Source organism: Strix uralensis, chromosome 2 (genome assembly GCF_047716275.1).
Source record: "Strix uralensis isolate ZFMK-TIS-50842 chromosome 2, bStrUra1, whole genome shotgun sequence".
Classification (NCBI taxonomy): domain Eukaryota; kingdom Metazoa; phylum Chordata; class Aves; order Strigiformes; family Strigidae; genus Strix; species Strix uralensis.
The window spans coordinates 64,875,560-64,899,286 of NC_133973.1; the positions used below are offsets into that span (position 1 = coordinate 64,875,560).

General features: G+C 40.3%; 1 protein-coding gene across 14 annotated transcripts in view; it reads right to left on the reverse strand.

Moving 5' to 3' along the window:
• The window catches only part of INPP4A (inositol polyphosphate-4-phosphatase type I A), a 134,172-nt gene that overhangs the window by 66,562 nt on the left and 43,883 nt on the right, over positions 1-23,727 (reverse strand). For all 14 annotated transcript variants that reach the window (XM_074859013.1, XM_074859016.1, XM_074859014.1 and 11 more), the window contains exon 2: positions 14,769-14,828. The gene's annotated coding sequence lies outside the window, so the exon portion shown is untranslated. The remainder of the gene's footprint in view (positions 1-14,768; positions 14,829-23,727) is intronic.

Sequence of the window (23,727 nt, forward strand, 5' to 3'; positions counted from 1 at the left end):
CAGCAGGATGAAGAGGTAGACACTTTGTGCGTGCAATGATTTTAACTGTATTATTATTTATTGAGGCTTTCCCCTGTACAGAAGCATTCTTTCTTTTCCTGTAATTATTAGATCTGAACAAGTAATGATTACACTGTAAAGACTAACTATAATAATAACAACTTCTTGCCTTTGGATATAAGGTATGTTTCATCTTTGCAGATAAAAAAGATTTTGAGTGTAACAGCACAGACATGGAATTTAGTGCCATTCTTCACTGTTTACTTGCACCAGCAGATGCTGTTGTCATCCAGTGTTTAGAGAGAAATTTTTTAACAGTTGGGAACACTAATTTTACTGTTTCCAGCTTTTTAAGGTCATGCAGATCTCATCTCTACAGCTTCATTTAGAGAGTTTTTATAGACTAAAGATGCAAGAATGAGGGCGACATAACATTGTCAGGACAGTTTGTGATCACTGGGATAGCATCTATCCTCCAAGCACAATCTATTTGCTTCCACTGAAAACATAAAATGACCGTCTGTCCACAGTGATATCACTGTGAATCACGGACATCAGTGTAATGGATCTTTGTCAAATAATTACTTTAAAACAGCAAATGTCAGAAAACTAAACGTTTTAACTGTTTGAAGTGAAACAAGCTAGAACTATGACAAAAAAATGGGACATTATTAAACTCTTATATCAATAGTTTTCAGATTTGAAAACTCCCTGAAAATTTTCCAGTGGGAGAACCCTTTGGTACAAACTAATTTAAAGCTACTGATCGTAGGCTTGCTTTCCTCAGCCACTTCCCACCAACTTATTTGCATAGTTCATGGACAATTTAAAACCACCAACTTGAACATTATAAGAACCAAACAGCTATGACTGCCAAGACTAATTTTTTTTTTTCATTTTACATTGTTTCCATCTGCTCAGAACTACACAAATTATTCACCTGACATTCTAAGTTCTTCCATGTTTGGTCTCAATTTAGAAGTAAATTTGTATTCGGAAAGTGTGAGCTAAAGCCTTTCTGAGCATTTTCCAGTTCTGAAAAGGGAAAGTCTAATAATACCTTCTTCATCCAATTAAGAAAAAAAAAAAGAAAGTAATATTTTTCAACAAAGAAAATAAAAACAAACTGTAACTGAAACCCTACATAGCAAATAGTTCTTTATGAGGTATACACTTTAAAAAAACAAAACAAAACAAAACAAAAAAAAACCCAACAAACCAAACAAGCAATTTGCTAATCCCAATAAAAGTGAGTTAAAGAAAAATGAGAGTCTGGCATTACCTATGAGGAATGAAGCCAGGGACCACTGGTTGAAATGCAGGAGACCAGCACTCAACTCAAGCCCTGCGGATCTTTTAACACTGAAGCAACAACAGTGTCAAATCCCTATGAAAATTCAGGCTACTAAAGGATCATGCAGAAACAGTGGCATGAGTGTGCATTCAACAAGCACTTTGTTAACTCTTCCATTCTGAACAGCTCTGTGGCTAAGTATCCGAGGGATGGCTCTCTGGTAACACAGACCCAGATTTTAAGGAGAGCTCCACATGCAACGAGCTACCGAATCACATCCTTATCTTGGCTGTGAAACTATCCAAGTGCTAGACAATATCAGGTATGCAGCCTCAGTTCACAATAAAGCCACAAAAATACTGTTCTCTACACTTCTGCTGTACTACAAGTTTTTATATGACCTTAACCCCACAAGTAGTTTAGCTAATTTAAATGATTGGTACTGTAAACTCCAACCTTACAAATGGATGAGTGCTTTCAGAGATGCAGACGGGGTAAGAAGGTACAGAAGTCTGACTGTACAGTCCGGTAAAAGATGCAAAAGTTAACATATTTATTAACATTTCTGTTTCTAAAATATGACTGCTACACAAATGGATAGTTTTGCTTGCAGTTGAACTGTCATAAAAGCAAACATCATGAAACTGCAGCTATATCTGCCTTTTACAACTGTAGATAAAATTACATTGCCTGGAAGTGGACAATGGTGGCATCCAAATAACTAGTGTTAAAACATATTCTATTTTCCTCTCCAGTGACACCCCTAGGTCACTCCTGCATAAATGAGAACAGAGTTTGCAAACACTTATCCAAACAGATTTTCCTAATGTGATCTGTCATATTATAAAAGGATTCTTTAATCTGCCAAGATTACAAATCAGACTGCAGGAGTCAATAGTGAAAAATATACTATGAATTTCTCTTCGGTTCTGAGAAAGCCGTGACCATGTGGTAATTGCTGTGTCTGTTTTTCAGACACCTTGACAACCACCATCTTTTCAGCTCTCATGTTCAGATTTTCCTTTTTTGATCACTAATACAGAAACTGACCTCAGGACAGAAGATATCTTACTCCTTTTGTGCAGTATGATTTCAAAGCCAAAACATTAAGCTACAATATGCCAGTGCTGTCTCTGTAGGGATAGATGCAGCTGGACATGGAAGGGATCTTTCCTATTCTGTGAGGCTCCTATTTAGCATACTGATTTTGTCTAGTCTAATGAAAGATGTTTTGTAATGGATGCCAAATACTTACTGGTGCTGACTGGTGCTCCTGGGGAAGAGGAAAAAGGACAGTTTTTAAACAAGACCCAGCAGAGCAGCTCCAGATGACCAGAGTTGCGTTGGGAAATTACAAGCTGCTTTTACTTTAAGACTTAAAAGAAAAATAATGAGAATTTTTTTGTCTGTGCCTGCCTCTTCCCTTCACTGCATAGCAAGATATCCAAGCTCTCAATTACATACAATTTTGAGTACCAACAAGTGCATTTCTCCATAAAACTCAACGCTTGTTGATAAGTATCAACAAACATCTATGGTAAAATACAGTAATTTGAGACCACTCATACCCAATGCTCTGGGTGCCTCTTTTGTCCATGGGGATCCATAACCACTGCTCCCCAAGTCACTTTTGCTCCCAACTGCACCTTCTTGAAAAATCAGTCCTCAAGAACTACTTCTTTACATTTCTCCTCCTTCTGCACCAAATACTATCTGAAAGCACTGCTCTCCCAACTTTCCTTCTCAAAGAAATAAAAGACTGTGTGGCAGGGTTATTTGATTTTATAACTATTACTTAACCCATCACAGCAAATGGATTAACACATATAACCCATTGTTTGTGTGAGGATAAAATGCACCAACAGGCACCATACAAAACAAAGCTGATTTGTCATACTTATGAATCCAAAATAGAAAAGACTTTTCTTCCTGCTATAGTACATGGATTTCAAAGCTGATTCATAGAGAAACACCAGGGAAATAAACCAGAAAATATTAAAATTCATAATTCATAAACAAAATGCTACCTTTCAAGCTATTACATGTCTGACATGTTTACAAAAGACATTTTTTCAGAATTTCTCTTCAAACATCCATATACTGTTAAAGAACTCACCCTTGAACTAGCAAAGAACTCATCTGTTTGAAAGTGCGTCAGTTAACCTATAATATTTTGTATTATCTCCTACCTTATTGTTCAAGAGATTAAAAATCCCCCCAAACTCTATTTCTGGTTTTACTAGTTCCTATTTCTATAGCCTATGAACTGTAAGACAATAGGTTCGATAACATTTTCTTTTTCACTAACAATGAAAACATGAAAATCACTTATGATGAATAACCGCAATTCTATGCCAAGCTTAAACCTTCACAGACTGCCATGTAAAAATACTCATAGCTCTTCTGCTAAAATGTTCAAAAAACATCACAAAAAAATTCCAGAGAACCAAACTAAGCTATTTATATATATATACACACACACACACACACACGTAATTAGAAAGCCAGAAACTCCTCTCCCACTAAAAGTGGACAGAAGGAAGATTACATTAAAAACTGGCTTTTGCTGCAGAATATGGTATTGAGCTGAACAGAATGCAGTCTGATGGTTTATCATCTTTTCTCTATTCCCATTACCAACAGATTATTACCATAATACTACAATCACTAATTTGACACTTTCAACTTGTTTTTTACCAGTCTTCTTTCCCAAAGCTGCTACTTTGTTTCTGTAAGGATGGTGTTCATTTTTTTCTTTTCCTAAAGGTTATTCATCTTCTTCATAGTAAAATCATAGAATTCCTGTATTAACCTGGGCTCATGCATTGAAAGAAACAGAATACAGGGAATCCCAATCACTTAAGGAATAAAGGTGTTGAAAACATTTCAGGAGTGTTTTTCTTTAGTTTCTGTGGTAGTTTAGCTAGAGAAAAAGTTTCCTCTCTCTCTAGGTTGAAGATCTTTACCCCACTCCTTAAAGTACAATGACAACCTTTAAAAAAGGAAAATCAACAAAAGATAGCTCACAGTAGCTGCTTTCCCTCCCACCCCCCATAAAAATCACAGTTGGTGCCTTGGTTTAAACAGTTTCAGCTTCTAAAGTCAGGCCTTGTTCATCTAGTACTAACAGTCTTCACTGAAGACTGAGGTACCCATCTGTATTAGCAGGCATGTTTATTAAATGGAGCCTGACTCCCTAATGGGATGGAATTAACAAAGATGACTGTGCCAACTGAATAAAAAAAACTCCCCCCAGCACCTCAAGGTGGAAATCTCCAAGTTTACAGAATAAAGCTCCCAAGCAAAGCAGTGGAAACCCCACTGTCCAAGCTGTTTCCAGTATACTATACCAAACCTGTAGGTTTACACAGCAGGAGTGTCCTCCACACACCATTTTTCTATACACCTTTGGTTTGTATGTTTGAGACTGTATTGGGTTTGTGTGGCAAGTTTTGGTAGCAAGGGGGCTACAGAGACAGCTTCTGTGAGAAGCTGCTAGGAGCTTCCCTATGTCCAACAGAGCCAATGCCATCTGGCTCCAAGTTGGACCCACCACTGGCCAAGGCTGAACCTATCAGAGACAGTGGTAGCACCTCAGTGATTACATATTTAAGAGGAGGAGAAAAAAACCCAAAACTGCAGCCAGAGAGACAAGTGAGAATATGTGAGAGAAGCAACTCTGCAAACACCAAGGTCAGTGAAGGAGGAGGGGGAGGAGGTGCTCCAGGCTCCAGAGCAGATTCCCCTGCAGCCCACGGAGGTTAACGGTGAAGCAGATCTTCACCTGCAGCCCATGGAGGACCCCACGCCGGAGCAGGTGGATGCCCAAAGGAGGCTGTGACCCCCCACAGAGGGCCCACACTGGAGCAGGCTCCTGGCAGGACCTGTGGACCCATGGAGAGAGTAGCCCACACCGGAGCAGGTTTGCTGGCAGGACTTGTGACCCTGTGGAAGGGACCCACGCTGGAGCAGTCTGTGAAGAACTGCAGCCCGTGGGAAGGACTCACATCGGAGAAGTTCATGGAGGACTGTCTCCTGTGGGAGGGACCCCACACTGGAGCAGGGGAAGAGTGTGAGGGGTCCTCCTCCTGAGGAGGAAGGAGCAGCAGAGACAACAGGTGATGAATTGACTGCAACTCCCATTCCCCATCCCCCTGTGCTGCTGTGGGGAAGGAGGTAGAAAAATTGTGAGTTAAGTTGAGCCCAGGAAGAAGGGAGGGGTGGGGGAAAGGTGTTTTAAGATTTAGGTTTTATTTCTCATTACCCTACTCTGATTTGACTGGTAATAAATTAAACTAATTTCCCCAAGTTGAGTCTGTTTTGCCTGCAATGGTAACTGGTGAGTGATCTCTTCCTGCCCTTGACTCAAACCACAAGCCTTTTGTTATATTTTCTCTCCCCCCGTCCAGCTGAAGAGGGGAGGATCGAGCAGCTTTGGTGGGCACCTGGCATACAGCCAGGGTCAACCCACCACAGAGCAGGTGGAGCTGCCTGGGACAGCTTCAAAAATCACCTTATCACAAATCACAGAAGATTTGCCTAAAGGAAAGTTGCCAACATGAATATGCACAACCACAGTGAAAATACCTCCTTTCAGAAGCACCAAAGCAGTATTCAAATGTCCCACTAAAAATAGCTCCGTGTTAACAGCTGATCAGCACTTTTTTATTCTTTGTCTTTGTTTGCTCACGTTAACATGCGCAAAGAGTCAACAATAAAGTACAATTTCAGACAGCCTATTTTTAAAATGCTTTCAAGGAGAGTAAGCCCTCACAAGGGCCTGAGCCAGAATACATCTTTTAGACTACCTCATTGTTGCATTCTAGGCATTTCTGGGGTTAAAGTCTAGCAGGTGCTGCACCAAGATTTTTTTTTTTTATATGGAAATTACAGAACAATCTTGAACATAAATATTCCCAAATGGATATATTTTTGTTTCAAAGCAAAATTAGCATAAACACATTTGAAGAAGAAATTAATATTCTCTCTGTCATGCCTGCCTAAAAACCTCCAAAATACCTTGGCACAGTCTATTTTTAGTTTTTATAGCATATAATATATCCAAACAGAAAGCATACTATTAAAAGTATCATGATAGAAAGATCCAAATAAGTTGGAACAACCTTCTCTCTTGTACTGCATACAGTTTGGCAAAGATACAGTTCACATAGACCCTATTTTATTGTACAAAAATATTTCATTTTTTATTACTATTTAAGAATCCGTGTGAACAAACCACAAGGACAGTGTTTACCATGACTAAACACCACACTGAAAAGGTTAAGGAAGGTGTATACTCTGAATGGGATTCACTTCACTGAACTGTACTGAAGTTAAGCAAAATAGGCAGCTAGTTAGAACTGAGAGGGATAGGAACATTCAAAAGGTAATTCTTTCTGACTTTTAAACAGCTATTTTAAGAGATATGAAACAGGATTAAATTTGCATTCCAACACCTCAAGTTTAATAGTGATCTACAACAGTTCTTGGGCAGACCAGGAAAGTATTCCAAACCTGACACTATTCCTGTTTGTCTCTTCATTTGCGCTTATTTCATCCATCTCCCCCACTCAAAAGATTTGTGATGGGAAGAAAATGTTTGTTAGAAATTCCTTTGTTTCTTTTTCTTCCTCAATACGAGTGTGAGATGCCTTTTTCCTGAAGCTTAGAGGCGAAAGTCCCTCAGACCTGATCATCTTTTCTCCTTCAGAAACCTGTTCAAGTGATGTTCTTCCAGTTTTTCTGGGCATCCTTATAAGTGACAGCCATGCAAGCCTGAGATGTCTCTCAGGAAGAGTCTTAGAGAGATTTTCAAACTAAAACGCCACTTTACCAGCCAGAGAAACGTGACTGGAGCTACATAAAATGCAGAATATAGAAAAAAAAGGCCAAACCTAAACTAGGACAGATTCAGGGAGTTGACCATGACTCTAATAAACAATAAACCTAAAAAAGCACTCACACATTTTCATTCTTATCTTCTCAGTCCTCCCTCCTTGTCATCCATCCTCTCAGACTGTCATTCAAAGCACTGTTTCCAACAGAGCAGCCCCCTTCCACACTAGTAATAATTCAGTCCATAAACAGTGGTTTTTTTCTTTACAGGGCAATTTTCCAAGTAAGGACTGTGAGATCATCACACATTGTTTTTACCACAGAACAATAACTACTTAGTACCACTATGCAACGATTAATTAGGAAGCAGGGGGGGAAAAAAAAAAAAAAAGAAGAAGAGAAGCCATACTATTCTCTCCTGATATTCTTCTAGGCACTTAAAAACCTCAGAAACACAGGCTAAGCACTTAATAAATAACTGGAGAACTAAACATAGCATTGCCAGAGTACATTAAAAAGGTGTCTTGCTGTGGTGTTTTCCTCCTGTTATTTTACAGATAATTCTGCTAAAGAATGACCTGATCAACATCCTAATAGCCACTTACAGCAACTCAGGATTTGCAACAGAGCAGAAAGCTCACTCTGGCTCAAAGAATCCAGCTCCTTTCCAAAGCTGATGTTGGGACAAATCAGCATATAGGCAAAGGGTAGTTCTTCACCAACATACAGTTACAAGTTTAAGCATTTGTTAAACTAAGGAGATATCTGGGGCAAGGGCTGTCACTGACTCTAAGTACTGCACCCATTATTTGTCAGTACAGGCACATCAGGGATCTTCAACTACAATTTTCACTTCAGAGCAAGCTTTTCTCTCACCGGTCATGAGTTTGCTGCCCAGCAGTCTGCTTCTAAATGTATCTTTGTCATAGGCTAAACTTAACATGCCTTTTTATCATGATGCCCGATTATCACCCAGTTTTCCCTGTGCAGTGCAGGGAACCTGCAGGACAATACAGTAGACAGCAAGTATCACACTGTATAGGAGTGTTCAAAAAGCACAAGCTGCCAAATAGCCTAAATCCAAAGAATCCAAGCAATCATTGCCCTTCATAGATCATTAAGCTCTTCCTTAAACATACATCAAGCACTCTCCTACTGACTACTGTCATATATTATGGGATTATCACTATGCATTTCTATGTTGGTTAAATATTTTATCCATATGCTAGGTACACACACAAACTCCAACCACTAAGAAGTGCCATATATTCAGTTCACGACACCTCTAAATCATACATCTGGACATTTCTGTTTTCGTATCAGAACCTTCCTACAATACTGCACTGTTACACATAGACTTTCATTAGTCCTCTGATGGAGTAGAGACACCCTGCTTGTTAGCTATCGCCTAGCTGATATCAGCCACATTCCAAAGCTCCCCAATACTCCAGCAGCATAGCTGCAGCAGTTATATTTCCCATTTTGCTAGTCTTCCTGACATATCCAACACAGCTGGTTCAGGCTCCTCTTGTAACATCATTCCTTTGGTCACCCTGCAGCTCTTCTCTGCATCTGTTACATACTGAGCTGAAGTTTCTTGGATATTTGCAAGAAGTGTTCCACGCTTACTCCTGATCAGGTCCCAGCCCGCAGGCACCCAGCTGAGTTGCTCTCCCTCAATTGGAAATACCTCTCCTGACACTTCCCTGGATCCCATCCATCGCTTTCATGATGGTGCCAAACTGAGACAAGCTTGAACCCACTTACCCTCACACAGGCCTTTCTCCTTCAAACTCTTCTGTTGTTGAACTCCCTGCTCACAGAAAAAGTTGTTGTATTACTTCCTAAGGTGAGGCTGTAGCACTATTCAAGCATTCAGCACAGATGCCAGTCAGGTGCCTAGGCTGTTAACAGTCAAGAAAGAAAGGCAGAAGTTGGGTGCCTAATTTAAAAATCTGCCTCTTTCCACTGATTACATAAGAGTTTAGACTGCTAATTTTGATACCAAGGTTAAACTCAGAAAGTAAGTTCCTGCCAGTGTGTGGCCTTACAATTTGCTGTGTTGAATTCCATCCCTTTAGTATTACTTAATTGTACAGTTGTATAGTCATTCCATCTAAAACTGTGTACTGGAAATTAATGTCCTCCTCCCATCAGCAAGTTTCAATATCCTGCTTTCAATCCAACATGACAACAAAATCAACTCAACCAAAAAAAAAAAGCCTCAAGAAAACTAAACAAGTCAACTCCCAAATAATAATTAATCTCATGTATCTACCTCCTGTTGTCTTCCCTTGTGCCAGTTCTTTGCATGAGTCTACAGTTCTTACACTAACCTAATTTTCTCCACCTTGAACAGTAATTTTGATGCAGACCATGTTAAATAGTTCAGTACAATCCAGAGAGACCAGATCTAGCACATTTTTTGTTTTTCTAAAAAACCTACTTTCTTATTAAAAAAAGATACTAGGTCAGTCTGACATGACCTACCTCAGCAAAGTAGATCATGTTTCATCCTCCTTCCACTCAACTCCCATGTCTTTAATTATTCATTCCTTCAAAAAAATTTCTAAGGTTATTAAGGTCAAATTAACAAGCCTGAAGTTGCCTAGATCATATTTTCCATTTCCTTAGAGATATATATAACATTCAGTAGTATCAAGTAATAAAACTTCTCTAAAAAATCTTAATAACAGATGTATATTTTAATTTCACAATAAAAAAAAAAAGAGGTACCTTTAAGAAATTCACAATTTGGGAATTCCCAATACAACAACTTAAAAAGTCACTCTGACAGCCAGAAAGTCCCTTTGCTTTTAAAATACGAGAGATGTGAAAACTGGATGCTTCTTCTGAGATTACAAAAAGCTATGTGAAATGATGAGTAAAATACTCAAGATTTCCTGAAAGCTCCTGAGACTCCCAAATCACAACATATACAGCAAGATATAGCTAGGGCTCTTGCTCAACTTGATATGGTCAATCCCAGTGTGAATCTGAGATACTTCCGAGATCTCTGTTTCACAAGCTTCTTTAAGAGCTACACAGTACCTTAGATTCCCACCATTCAGTATAATTTCTTATATTCACAAACTGTTAAATATGTTCATGTAGACTTACTTAAGCATGCTACATCTGGAAAAGTTTTTGGGCTGAGGCATGATTTTCTTGATAAAATTTAAAGTCTTTTAAAAAGGATAAATACACTATCCAGGTCAAGAAAACTGATCGATAGGATGTAAGAACCTTTTTTCTTCTTTTCCTTTTCTTGTTGTTTCAGCACTTTCATATCTCTGTCAGCTTGCCATACACATGCAAAAAATTTGCAAAAAATACCTTAGAAGCACACAAAACTTCCCATAGTCTGCAATTTTAAGCTTTTTCACTCAAATTGGCATTTCTATGCCTTGAGCTAAAAGCAACCATCTTGTTAAAAGGTGATACGTGTGTATGTTGCCTCCTTCAGACAAATTGGGCCTGAATTTTAAGACACCCACTTATTGATTCATTCTTCAAACAGCAGCAGTGTGAGTTGTGCATCCTTGTGCTTTAGAAGTAGGTTTGTAGCTGTCTGTACATGTCGCACAATGTTCAAAACGGGCAGACAGTTAAGATTCCTTCTGAATATCATGGCTAAAAACTTCTACTTGGGCTCTGCCTACATTAACACCTATGGGGCACCTCAATAAACCCTGGTTCAGGAAGGCAACTCAGCTTAGGGGCAGGCGTAACTATAAGCTTCAGTCCTACTGAAATGAGCAGAAAAGTTAAGACTTCTCCTGATGCAGACTTTAAGACTGACATGACTTCCTGGGAGACCTGGGGTCACTGACAACTGCTCCTGACTTCACCAAGGGCTGCAGGCGCTCAGTGTCTACAAAGAACTTTTACTGAGATGTCTGAGTCCAGATTAAAGACACGTATTTGAAAATTTGACCCTCAGGTATTTAAAGCCCATCCGCCCTGCCCTCCCAAAAGTTATGAAAAATCATGCGCTAAAGCTAAAAATGACTAGGAGCCTTTTCTGCTATTTATTCTGCAGAGACTAGCATGCTAGCAATGCCCCAGTCTGAGGTATACTACCGTGTACCGGGTCTGGCTGAGCCAGAATTGGTTTTCCCCTGTAGCAGCCCTCATGGTGCTGTGTTTTATGCTGAGAGCTGGCAGGGTGTTGATAGCACACTGGTGTTGTGGCTACTGCTGAGTAGTGCTTACACAGCACCCAGGCTCTTTCTGACATTTCCTCCCCCCCACAGTGGGACGGGGTGGGCAAGATCTTGGGAGGGGACACAACCAGGACAGCTGACCCAAACTGACCAAAGGGATATTCCATACCATATGACATCTGCTCAGTATAAAGCTGGGAGAAAGGAGGAAGGGGGTGGGGTCACCCTTGGTCCTCCGAGGCAACCACTACGCGTATTGGAGCCCTGCTTCCTGAGAAGGCCCGACAGCGCCTGTTCATGGGAAGTAGAGAATAAATCTGTTTTCTTTTTTTTGCTTCCGCGTGCGGACCTTTGCTTCGCTTTGCTTATATTAAAACTGCTGTTGTTTTACCCACAAGGGTTGTTTTGTTTTCCTATCTTATTTTCTTTCCCTTCTTTGCCCTATTGAGAAAAAAAGGGGAAAGGGGGGGAAGTGATAGAGCGACTTGGTGGGTACCTGGCATTTAGCCAAGGTCAAACCACCACATACCACTACAGATTTTTGGCTTTTATTACAGTGTTTCAAGCTATTATATTCCACCTAGCCTTGGAGACCATACAGAGAGTTGGCAAGTGGTTGTACTGCACAGTCCGGACCTTTTGATATATGGAGGTCTGGACTTGAGGACCCGCATGGTCACCTCCTATCTTATCTTCCTAGCTATATGAAAAATACCACTGGCATTAGCAAATGATCCATATGCAAAGTTTCCAAGAATTAAAGTAGTATGGTAGGCAGCTGATGCTAAGGGTTGGTTTAGATGGTTCAAATTAAGTGTTAATCCTCTCAGTATGTTTTAGTGAAACAATTATTTCTGAAATCATAATGACTCTATGGTAGTTCATCCATGTGTCTCCCAAGGATAATGCTGAGATTATTAACAATTAGCTACCAGACATTTTGTAATTTGAACACTGTAACAGCTTTATAATGAAAATGCAAACACAGGAGTAAAATTAATGTTATTGAATTGAACGTAAACTTGGACAGGATAACGTTCCAAACACTTTAAATGCCTTGATGTAAAAGTAGCATTTAATTCCCGAAAACCCTTAATTTATTTTTGTGCTTGAGCAGAACATAATGTGGGTTAAATACTTGTAAAAAGAGACAGAAGTCATCATAGTAAAGAAACAAAGTAATAACCCAAGATCATTGTAGTCTCCAGACACTTAAAATATCTGAAATTGTGCTGCCTCCTTCTCCCTGACCCTGTGTTCTCTACAGCCATTCTCATTAGCCATGTATCATCATGTTCTTTTACCCTTCTTTCTGTCTCTCTCCCTGCACTCAGGCTCTACTCAATCTGATTATGCCTTCATTTAAGGTATTACTCAAACTCAGTCCTTCATTTTTGTCTTCACTGCTAAAGTCATGGTTAACTCTGTAGACTATAATCAGCAGTCAGAAAAACACCTAATGGAATATAGAACACAATTGAAAGGCCAAGTGCCTCACATTATGCAATAACTGCACATGTAGTTACTGCAATTATGCATACCAATCCGGCACAGTGCGTGCAATCGATCTAACATTAACAAGAGGTTGATGAACATTATGGTCTAAGAAACAGGATCACTGCACATGGCTTGCTCTGCGTTTGAATATACTTTACAAACTGGCAAAAAGGGAAAAGCAAGAGGGGAAGGCACAAACTAGTGAATGCTGGGTTTTGTTAAAAAACAAACCGTAAAAGCAGACAGTAAGCTTGCAGTAAAAGCAACAACAACAATCATAAAGCAGCTTGCTGTGCTAATAACAATTACCTCTCCTTAGTCACTCATGCAGTTTGTCCGTTTGGCACCTATACCAGTATATGTTTTAGCAGGGCACATTTTCTGGAGATGTCACCCAGAGAACTGACTGAAGAGAAAGCAGAGACTGCTTCTTAAAAAGGGTGCCACTGGAGAGAAACTGTGTTTTATACACACACATTAAGTAGCTTCAATCAAAAAAAGTTATGTGGAGCTTTACATATGCAACACTGAGTTTGACTTGTAATGAAGCCACTAAATCCAAATCAGTTGTAAGAAAATATGCACCAAAATGCTAAGCAAGCAGGCAAACAAAAGTGGGTGGCATTCTCTTTTCTTTCTTTCTTTCCTATTTTCTCTCCAGACCTAACCTAACACAAAGCTTCAAATGAGCAGTGGGATCTGTCTATACGGAGTTGATTGCACAGCCTGGGCCATATTTGAGAAACATTTAATTAGGATGACACGATATCCCTGTAGGGGAGCCCCAAATGCTGGTTTTTTCCTCTATTGTTATGGATTTCTTTGAAAGTGTGGGGACAGACCCCACGGGGAGAAGACATAGCTGTCTTGGGGAAGAAGGACAATTATCTTTTAATTTCTTCAGCAAGAAGCAGCACTGAACTGGATGAAGATGCAGGATTGCCCCAGGCATATCTTTTCCAATGCAGACAATGATTAATAGAAGAAAGAAAGATGATACGAATCACTAGCATTACTGCAACTCCTTTTAAGTCAGAGTAAAGCTAGCTACAGAGTCTGGCAATGCTAATTTGCTTCTGGCAACTTCATCCCTGCCTTCTTGAGATCAAGAAAGATCTGTAAGTGCACGCCTGATTCCCAAGTTATTCTTCACTGAATGGTTCCAGATGGTGAAAGGAAAAAATTACACACAAGCCTCTGGAGCATCCCATTGTGCACTGTATTCCATTCTGCCCCAGTTAAATAACCCAGTCCATGGTATCACCAACAGCTACTCTGGCCTACAGGAAGCAAGAGGAATACTATTACTGAACTTTGCTTGGAAACGAGTGGGGAAGAGTCTTCTCACAAGAGTCTTCTGCTAACAGGAACCCCACCAGGACACACATTAACCTCTCAGGGCCTAGTAATGTGACCATCAGCCTCTGTACCCTGCTACATCACAGGACATAAAGTAGCACTTTCACTGTGGAGAACTAAATACCTGACAAATGTTTGTGAAGTGCCCAACAAGATTCAGGATATTGCTCTATGCTGCAGAAACATTCAGTGAGGTGGATCTGCCTTCCTCCATCTCTGTTGACCCAGGATGTTTAAGGGAGGAAAATTAAAGAACCACCAGTTTGTTCTTATGATGGAAACAGGTGACGAATATCAGCCTTTCAGCATAGGCTGTACTTTAAATCTCAGAAACTTCCAGAAACACATCACTTGTTCAAAGATGAACAAATGACAGTGCCACTAGCTTCTGTGGACAATACACCCAATGATAACAGAAAACCTCTGGCCACAGTACAAAACACAGGGTAAGCATGCCACTGATACCAGAACATAGGATCTTGTCAGCACTTTGTTAATTTCTGAGGCTGAAATTCCTTTTGGTTTATCTGCCTCTGATTTATTTAATCTTTGAACCTTTGCATTCAGTGTCCACAGAGCATCACACATTATAGTAGCAATCACTAAAATTTTATTACCTTACTCCATCTTCCATGGAAGAAATCCAGCATGTGCATTCAGTTCTTTTTTAATAAAGCCTGAAAGACACAAATAGGACAAACAGTTTCTGACTGAATGGACCCAAATAAACCAGCTAGTAGTACAGGAAAAAAATGTTGGGGGAAAGCAATAAATACAGGAACAATTAAAAAAAAAAATCACTAAACTTGTAAAAAATGAACATTTTATAACACAGCTCCTTTACCATGTGAAACAGAATTTGGACTGTGGATCAGTTCTGAGGAATGAGAACACAAGAATAAAGCCAAAAGAGAAACTTCAGAATCAGGTACTCTTACTGTAACAATTAACACTTAAGGACTGTGATGTACATCTCCCTTCTACTATATTAACAAAAATACACTACATTTAACTAAAACACTTTTCTATTAAGTCTGTAAAAGACTCAATACAGTTATGGTATAGGAAGCTCAGTAAAGTAGCTACTTCACGTCACCAGCAACAATTGAGCTCTCCCAGCATAGCTTCTCAACTCAGCTACCTTGTCCCGTCTGCTCATTTCAGCTGCAGTCAGTGTTGGGGTTACCACATAGCACTGCAACTCCTTCCCCAAGAGGATGCTCTGCGAAACAGAAATGCTAACAACTGAACCCAGGCCCCCAAACGATATTTACTTCCTGCAGGTCCAGACTGAATTCAGATCCCACTGGTAGAGAGATTCAAGAGTTTCATTTCTTGCTGCCAACACCCATAGCTCTTCCATGACAAAGAACATACTGTCCTTGACCATACCAACATCACTCACCACACCTAAACAATAGGTATCTTAACAGGGTTTTTTCCCTTCAAGAAGTATAATCAAGACATTTCCTAGCATGTTTTATCCCATAAATCAATCAGTCCAGAATCCTTATCCAAGTTCACTGTCAAACAGATACACAATCCACATGGCGGGAAAGTAAGGCAGCTAGACATGAAAGTTAACCTTAACCTGAAAAAGCTACAGCCTTCCTAGGCTCCCTCTGTAGCCAGCCAAATCCAACATCTAGACCGTTTAATCCACCAGCTATTGGGGTTATCCCCTGAGTGAGGCCCTGAGGTGCAGGGGAGGCTCCCCGTCACACTGCCCAGGGCTGCCTCAGTTCTGCCTAACACAGGTGTCACACAGTACTCTTAACATTTCACCCATAGTCTCTTCTCAGTTCCTATGGTGATCTTAAAACACAATCATTATTTTGTGAGTGTACTGTTCTGAATTTTCGGGTTTACAGTTTCTGAAATAGTGCAAGAGCTGTGTTGCAACCCAACAGAATGGTGCTTTACAGTGGTAAACTAGAAGCAGTTGTCTTGCATCCTGGCATGAGGGCAGCTGGGGTGTTGGATACTGCAAAACCTGCCAGGATGGTGAGCAAGGCAAGGTACACAGACAAACCTGGCCCAGTGCTGTTCATATGGGGAGCAGTCCATGGAACCAGCTCACTTACTCCAGAAGCAAAGTAACACACAGTATAAACAAGTGGGGCATCAGGATGAGGGACTAAACTGGAGAGTGAAATGTGGATTAATCTGATGGGAAATGGGGTGCCAGTTGAATACTCTAGCTCACCTTCTCAGCCTTTGACCCTGAAGGCAAGAGACAGGCTTTCCCTAATGTGGTCCTACTGAATTTACTATCTCCTGCTATAGTCCAGACATGACCACATCAGATACAGCCTTTTTTTTTTCTTTCTTTTTTTCAAGTAACATGACAATCCTGTCAGAATAAAAGAGAATTTATGTGAATCCACGTAGCCTAGCTGCACAATTGCCCCTTTGCAGCATCACAGCATCTTGCAGGCTGAGACATTACAGAAGAGCTGAAGCCAAACCCAGAAAAGCAATACTACTGCATTCAGCACACTCTGCTTAATGATTACTCCACTGCACATCTCTTTCCAAGAGGGAACCCACTCCTCAGCAAGAGGTAGTGGAATCTGACTTTACAGAGTAATTCAGGCTGGTAAGGATAGTCCAGCTTTCTCCTCCAAGCTGGCTCACCTCTCAGATCAGGCAAGGTTGCTCAGGGCTTTATCCAGTTGTGGATAATGATATGATTGAGATAATGAAGACAGAAAAAAGGTAGATACTGTTAAGTTGTACCAGCGAATTGCTCTTGCCAGTACAAAAAGCCGCAATGAAACTGAGTCAGGAACACTGGCTACAAGAAGTTAAACTGTCCACCTCAGTCTCTAACACATGTAGAGAAAGTCTTATGAGGACAACAGAGAGTCAGCCTCCACAGAGCAGACCAAGAAATTGTTAAGCTTGGCAAATTAGAGGCTGAGGTGAGTTACAATTTGCTCTCCAGAAATACATGGCAAGAGCTAAACATCAGAGAGGTGAAAAAAGCAGTAAGATAAATAGAATATGAACAAAATAACTAACCTAACTGGAATAATAGTAACCAAGAAAGCTAGTTTAAAACTTGGGTTTCATGTAAAAGGAGCATCATGCCAGTCTGAAGACTAGACTCAAGAAACTCTATCCAGCCCTATGCTTCTACACACTCATCAGCAAAGCATCTAAAATTTCTTACAAAATTATACCTCTTTTCAGAAGTGGCCTATAATGCAGCTCAAGTTTTTTTCTCTTTTCAATATCCAAGCTGAAGGCAGAACAAACTTAAGGTTCAAGTCTGTGACTGTCAGTTCAGATGAGAAGTTACAAAGCATTTTACTTACCCTGGCTTTTGAAGAGTTCCTCAATGAGGACAGAGACAACTGTCATTATGTGGAGTTCTTTTCAGGGTTAAACGTGATATGCAATAGTTTTTGGCAAAGTCATTTACTATTTTAAATAATTTTTATTCTGGTAAATTCAGTGAAGGCACACAAAGTTCCAATTTGGTATCCTTTATAACTTCAACTATATTGATTTAGTATAGTTATTTTTTCTTTTTCCATTCTAAAAGCAGGGCATGTATTGTGAAAGCTCCCTAGACACCATGAAAGCTATTCACAAAGCAACTCACAGCCAGCCACAGTCACAAGATCAAGGGCTGATATAACGGACCTGCTACATTATAACCCTGTAATATATTGTACCACCGTTCACCTTCAGGACAGTTAATGTAACTACTTAAACCTGGTAAATTATTATTTGTTTCACTTAAAATGAAGAAATGAAAATGGCAGAGGTGATAAAGGAATCTAAAAATTCTATTTACAACCCTATGACAAAAAATTACTAGTTTTGTGGCCACAGGCAAATCTCCATCTCTGTGGCTGAGCTCACATATCTGTAAAATAGAGCCAATGCGACCTAGTTACTACACCAAGTTTCTCTGCTGGCAAGCTGTATTCGTACCTTGCTCACTACCATCAGCAAGTCACATCCTTTTTGCATTGCAACATCGGAAATCACACATTCTAGAGTGACATGTTTTAAAATCAGTCCATCAGTGTGATTTTTAGAAGAATATTGCAACTTCTGCAAAGAAGGCAAGTCCAACCTACCAATCCTCCAGCAAGTTTTGACCTCCCACAGGTGCCCTCCTGCTTTGCACCCCATTCTAAAAGCAACTTTGGTTCTTCAACTAGAGTCTGCCTGTAGTTTGACACAATCACATTTTTTAATTGCACTCCAATTCTGTTGTGCTTTGGTACCTGATTAAGAACCACTAAAGTGCTAGCTTTAGCTGTAACAACTAAATTGAGGTAGTAAGCCCTGAGAGTCCAATGTCACTTGTATATGGAGGAATCTAACTGGGCACCAACTCAAGCCCCTCTTTTTCACCCTGTGTCAATAGTTTACAAATTACATTGCCCTGTAATAGCAGTAAAACCACGGCAGAGTGTGGTAATGCGCAGACCACACCAGAGCACCAGCTTCTTGGCATGTTCTGCCTCTGGCCTTCTGCGTTAAGAAATGATGATTATAGAAAAAAAGTTTCTTCAAAGACTGCAGCATGTTTTTGCTTAATTAAAACCATATAGAAATTGTTTTGCAATTGGCTGATGATGGCAGCTCAAGCCTTGGTGCTTGCTGCCAGATTTTAAAAGCTATTCAGATCCTTTACTGTAAGGAAATGATATATAGTGAGATTTTTTTTTTTCCCAGTCACTCGTACTTGCAACCAGGGTTACCATACAAACGGAGGAAAACACCAGTTCTCAATTAAATCTGCCACACCATTATTCCTAAATACTGCAGAAAGTGAAGCACATGACACTATTCCCTGTGGAGAAACCTCTAAGTGTGATACAAAGCAAAGGTAAGAACAACAAGGCGTGTACATGCTCCTACTGAAAATCCCTCACATCCTCCTCCATCCTCTCTCCTTCCCTCTTTCTCACTCACTGGACAGCATCTAAATCACTTCAGGGAGGAATGAACAACTAACCCCTTTCCTTTGCAATTAAATGTGGTATCAACTTCTCTGAGGGGTACCTGCAACCCATGACACCAGGTGTGATTTTGACCATTAGTTAAACAGAGAAAAACAGAGCTACTTTGCCCAGAGGCTGGCTTTGGTAGCTTTTATCCAGGCACAGTCCAACAGACATGCTATTTCCATGAGAGTTGAGACAATCTAAGCTACTGCTTCCCACCGTTTGTCCTCGCTTTTCCCTCCTCCTACCTGTCAGCAAAACTGCACGTTGGTACAACCTAAACTTATTTAAAAAAAAAACAAAACCAAACACACCCCCCACCACCACCTAGAATACTTGGACAGAAAAATAGAGCAAACCAGAACAGTTTGCAAAAGGTACAATTTAAACCAAAGCACTCTGACAGAACCAAGCTGGGGATGGACTATATTTGCTGTTTATGCTGGCAAATTTGAGGAGTGGGAACCTCTCTGCAGCGGACAAGCAGCTGACAATGAACCACATGACAGCAGAACTGCAAACTAAAGCACACTCAAAGTTGTCAGACCCCTTGCAGCTCAGAAGACATTTCCCGTAAACATATTTAAGGGCTCAAGTTTCCAATAATCAGCCTACAAACCCAGGCAGCACATTCTTTTTCTAGGTCAAGATAGTTATGACCCCAAACCTCAAGCAGACAAAGTAGAATATACTGTGTTTCCTGCTGTGCTCTGTCTGATCTCTGCCTTGTGGCAAATAAAATGTAACATTCTTTAAACCCTTTTGCAAACCATGTATTATTTCCTGAAGTCTTCCCTCATATTCCCCATTTTGAAACACCAGTCTTCAGGATTTTAAAGAACATAAACTCTCTTCACTCTGAGCAAATTATTATTGTGATCAATGTGGGAACTCCTTCTGCAGTACTAACTTACACAAAATGCTACCACCATTATATCAAAATATGCCTTGCAGAAAAAGAGGAAACTTGCCTTGTCTTGATCTGACTTCCCTAGAATTATTTCAGATTTGCTTGCATTATGTATGCAACCTGTACTTTCACAACATTAAAGCTTCAGCTATTTTCAGCTCCTACATGGGAAGAAATAAAAAACACACATCTGTGACTGTATCTGTATCACCAGTTGCAGCAGTGCTTTAGAATTCCTAAAGCTAAGGCAGTGTTCCTGAATGAGTCACAACTTTGTGTCAGGCAGAAACACAGTCACAATTTACCTTGCTCTGCAACTGATTTTCATGGAAAGAAAATCATAGGACATGCCAGTACCTCCCTATGTTGAACAAACATGGAGCCACAACCCACAGCATGCCCCGACATTAGGTCTGTTCCTCAACGTTGTCACATACACTCCTCTACAAGTCAGTCTAGCTAACGAGTGCTGTCCTGCAAAATGGAAAGCAAGGAAAAGAAGATTATAAAATACATTCTCAAGGTCAAACTGGTTTGCTTGAGTGGATCCTGTATTTCACATTCTATTTTAAATACTAAAGAGAAGCCCTGGTTTGCCATTACAAGCCTGATTGATCCAACCATTTACTACATGCTTATGCAGAAGAGAAGAGGTGTATGAAGAACACCCAGGGCCACGGTGAATCAACTTGAACAGTTTTGTAATATTTTTGACAGTAAATGAATGGTGTCCAGTACATAAAATTTTCACCCCCTTGTTTCATTTATTATATTAGTGTCACATTTTTCTTAGCTACCAAATGCCCACATGCTCTCTTTTATCACAGGAGGCTATGTTTTCAGGCTAAATATTCCATTATAAAACCAAACATCTGAGTAGTAATGGGTGAAAATTATCTTCATGGATTGTAATGAAATGGTAATTTTCTGAGGGTGTTCAGTTTTATACAAATCCCTGAGATGTCATTGACATTAAGATGGGTTTTCCTTCTAGGGTGATCCATTTCAGTGACCTTGTCACACAGACATATTTTACAGACACCCAAAAGCAACTTGAGAGCTGATGCGAATTGGAACATCGGGCACTCTAGCCATGAAATGTGCAGCACTATATGGGGAAATCTAGGCTGCATTATTAATTTCTGTGTATAAATAGTCACATTTACTGTGAAGACACTGTTTTCTTGGGTCCCAGAAATATGAATCACAGAGGAATGGGGAAAAAAAGTGCAAGTTGTAGGGAAGCTGGGAAAGATGTCATACTTCCAAAAAATAAATGCTGCAAAACATTACACTCTCCATCAGCTACCACAGTCCTTCCAAATGCCTATTTGACAACTCCCTTCTTTCTCTTAGAAGCCTTTTAGAGGTTTGTGAATGTTGCTAGTGACAAGTAAGCACTGTGCTAGGGAGGAACGACTCTTCCCCATTTTTCCTGGACGTCTTGTCCATGACAGGAAGCAGTATTAAATCTTCACAAATTCAAATTACTGGAGAGTTCTTGTCTGCTAGTTATCACAAATAAAACATCAACTAAGCAGATCTTCACTGATAAGTGTTGTGCCCTCCATTTGTTGCTAAGTTTTACCTAAAATTGGTATTTAAAGACACCCCCAGTTTTAAAGAGATGATTGTTACGTGTGCCAAATTGTTTCTACACCTCAATAAAATCTTACCAGTGGCCCCTTGTGATATTTTTTGATTTTCCATGAAATTAAAGGCTGTGGGGATGTTTACATATCTGAAATATAAATCCCAATAACAAGCACAGAAAAGAACATTCAGTTCTTCTTGAGCTATTAGGAAATACTTGCACACCACAAAAAAGGCAAAGCATTTACAAGGCAGTCAAAATTCAGACACCATGGGTGTTGAAGCCAAGCGCCTCACTTCCTCAGTTCACACACACACGCACACACTGGCAGCCTCCCATCACTTTCAAGCACAAAAGCAGCTGCTTCCTTCAAGTGCTCCCTATGCAAATGGAAGTTTATTCTTCCACATGCCCAACTAGGTCCCCTCTCCCACTCCTCTCTGTACCCTGAAGGTTCTCCACCCTTTTTGCTACCCCCATGCACTGAAATGACATGGCATCTTCAGAAGGATCCTGCAAGAGAGCTCTTCTTCAAGGGGAAAAACAAAACACACCAACTGCCCCATGCAAACTGCCACCACCTCCCTCTCTGGGGCACAGACCAGCTGGCAGAAATGAGGCTTTCATGGCAGAAAGGGAGGAGAAGGGGGCTGGATGGCAGGAGCCAGGAGGACTGTTGCTACCTTGGTCTCCTGCCTGCAGGCATCTCTGCCCTTCACGATCCAGCCTGCCCCACAGACAGCAAAGTCGCTTCTCACTGTGCCTACTCAGGCCCACAGGAACTGACTCCTGGGTGGCATTTGCGGTTTCACTACAGAGGAGTTCCTCAGATAACCGATTCAGTCTCTCTCAGACCATATCAGTTAAAAGGGCAATAATACTCGTGTGCATTCAGTTGCAAAAGATGCTGGTAAGAGGGAGGCAACAATAAAGGATGTAATTTCACCGTGTAGCAATAAAGGTGACAAATTAAGGTTGCTGCACAGGAGACACTTCTGACTGTATTTTACTCTGATCCCTCCAGCCATGGCTTTGTGGAGCTCACCAAAATAAACCTCTTGAGCACCTCTTGCAACGGTAGTGGTGGTTTCGCTCCAGAGACCACAGGTCTGGGTCCTCGAAGCATGAATTGTGTCAAACACAATTCCCTTCAACTCCCATTTCTCACTTTAATCTATAACATTGCCCACACCTGGAAGTGACTACTTCCATGTATTTTAGTGAAAGTTCTATAGATAAACTGATTGTATAAACTGTTTGTGAACATTCAGTAAAGAGGCAAAGCCCTGTAGGGCCTCTCATAAGATCCTCCATAAGACACCACATCCCTTCAAGACCAATTTCAGACTGAAACTTCATTTAAGCTGCTTCGGTCCAGTAACAAGCAATACCTAATATTGGGAAAAAGGAAATTACATGACAGTATGAATGCCTACTCACACTACGTTTTAAATGCTAAAAATGGCCAATCAGCAAACATAAGCACTCTCAACTTACTTTCTGATATAGAATCACAAGCAATTTCTCTGAAATTCATAAATTCGAGATCAAACTTGTCCCAGTTCCCATCTATTCCCCAGTTGAACTGCAGACTTCATAGGAGGGCAGCCAAGAAGAATCCCCTCTAATTCCCCAGTAGCCTTTCTTCCCAAAGTCCATTTCTGGTTTAGTTTGCAAGTCTGCCTCACTGCATATGTACTAGCAAAAGAGTAGTAACTTTTCCAGGCAACTGTTCTGTGTAAAATTACTGTAGAAGTATCAGCATTTTTAATACCACCTTCTCACCAATGAGTCTACAAAGCTATGGGAAAATAATTAGAAATCTTTCTAATCTTTCAAAACCACAAAGGCCACATTCTTCCTATTACTCACTACCTCCTGTTTACCAAAATCCAATTGAAAGTCATCCACTTATCTCAGGAACAGAGAATAATTTCATGAACTTTTCCCAGGCACTCACATTGAGAGAGAGTTTATAACAGAAAGACAGCGCAGCTGCATGCATTTTTATGTCATGTATTCACAGCCACAATACTAATATTTAGTGACAGTAATACTTGGGATGCAATCCTTTTCATACAAATACTCCATACTAACATACA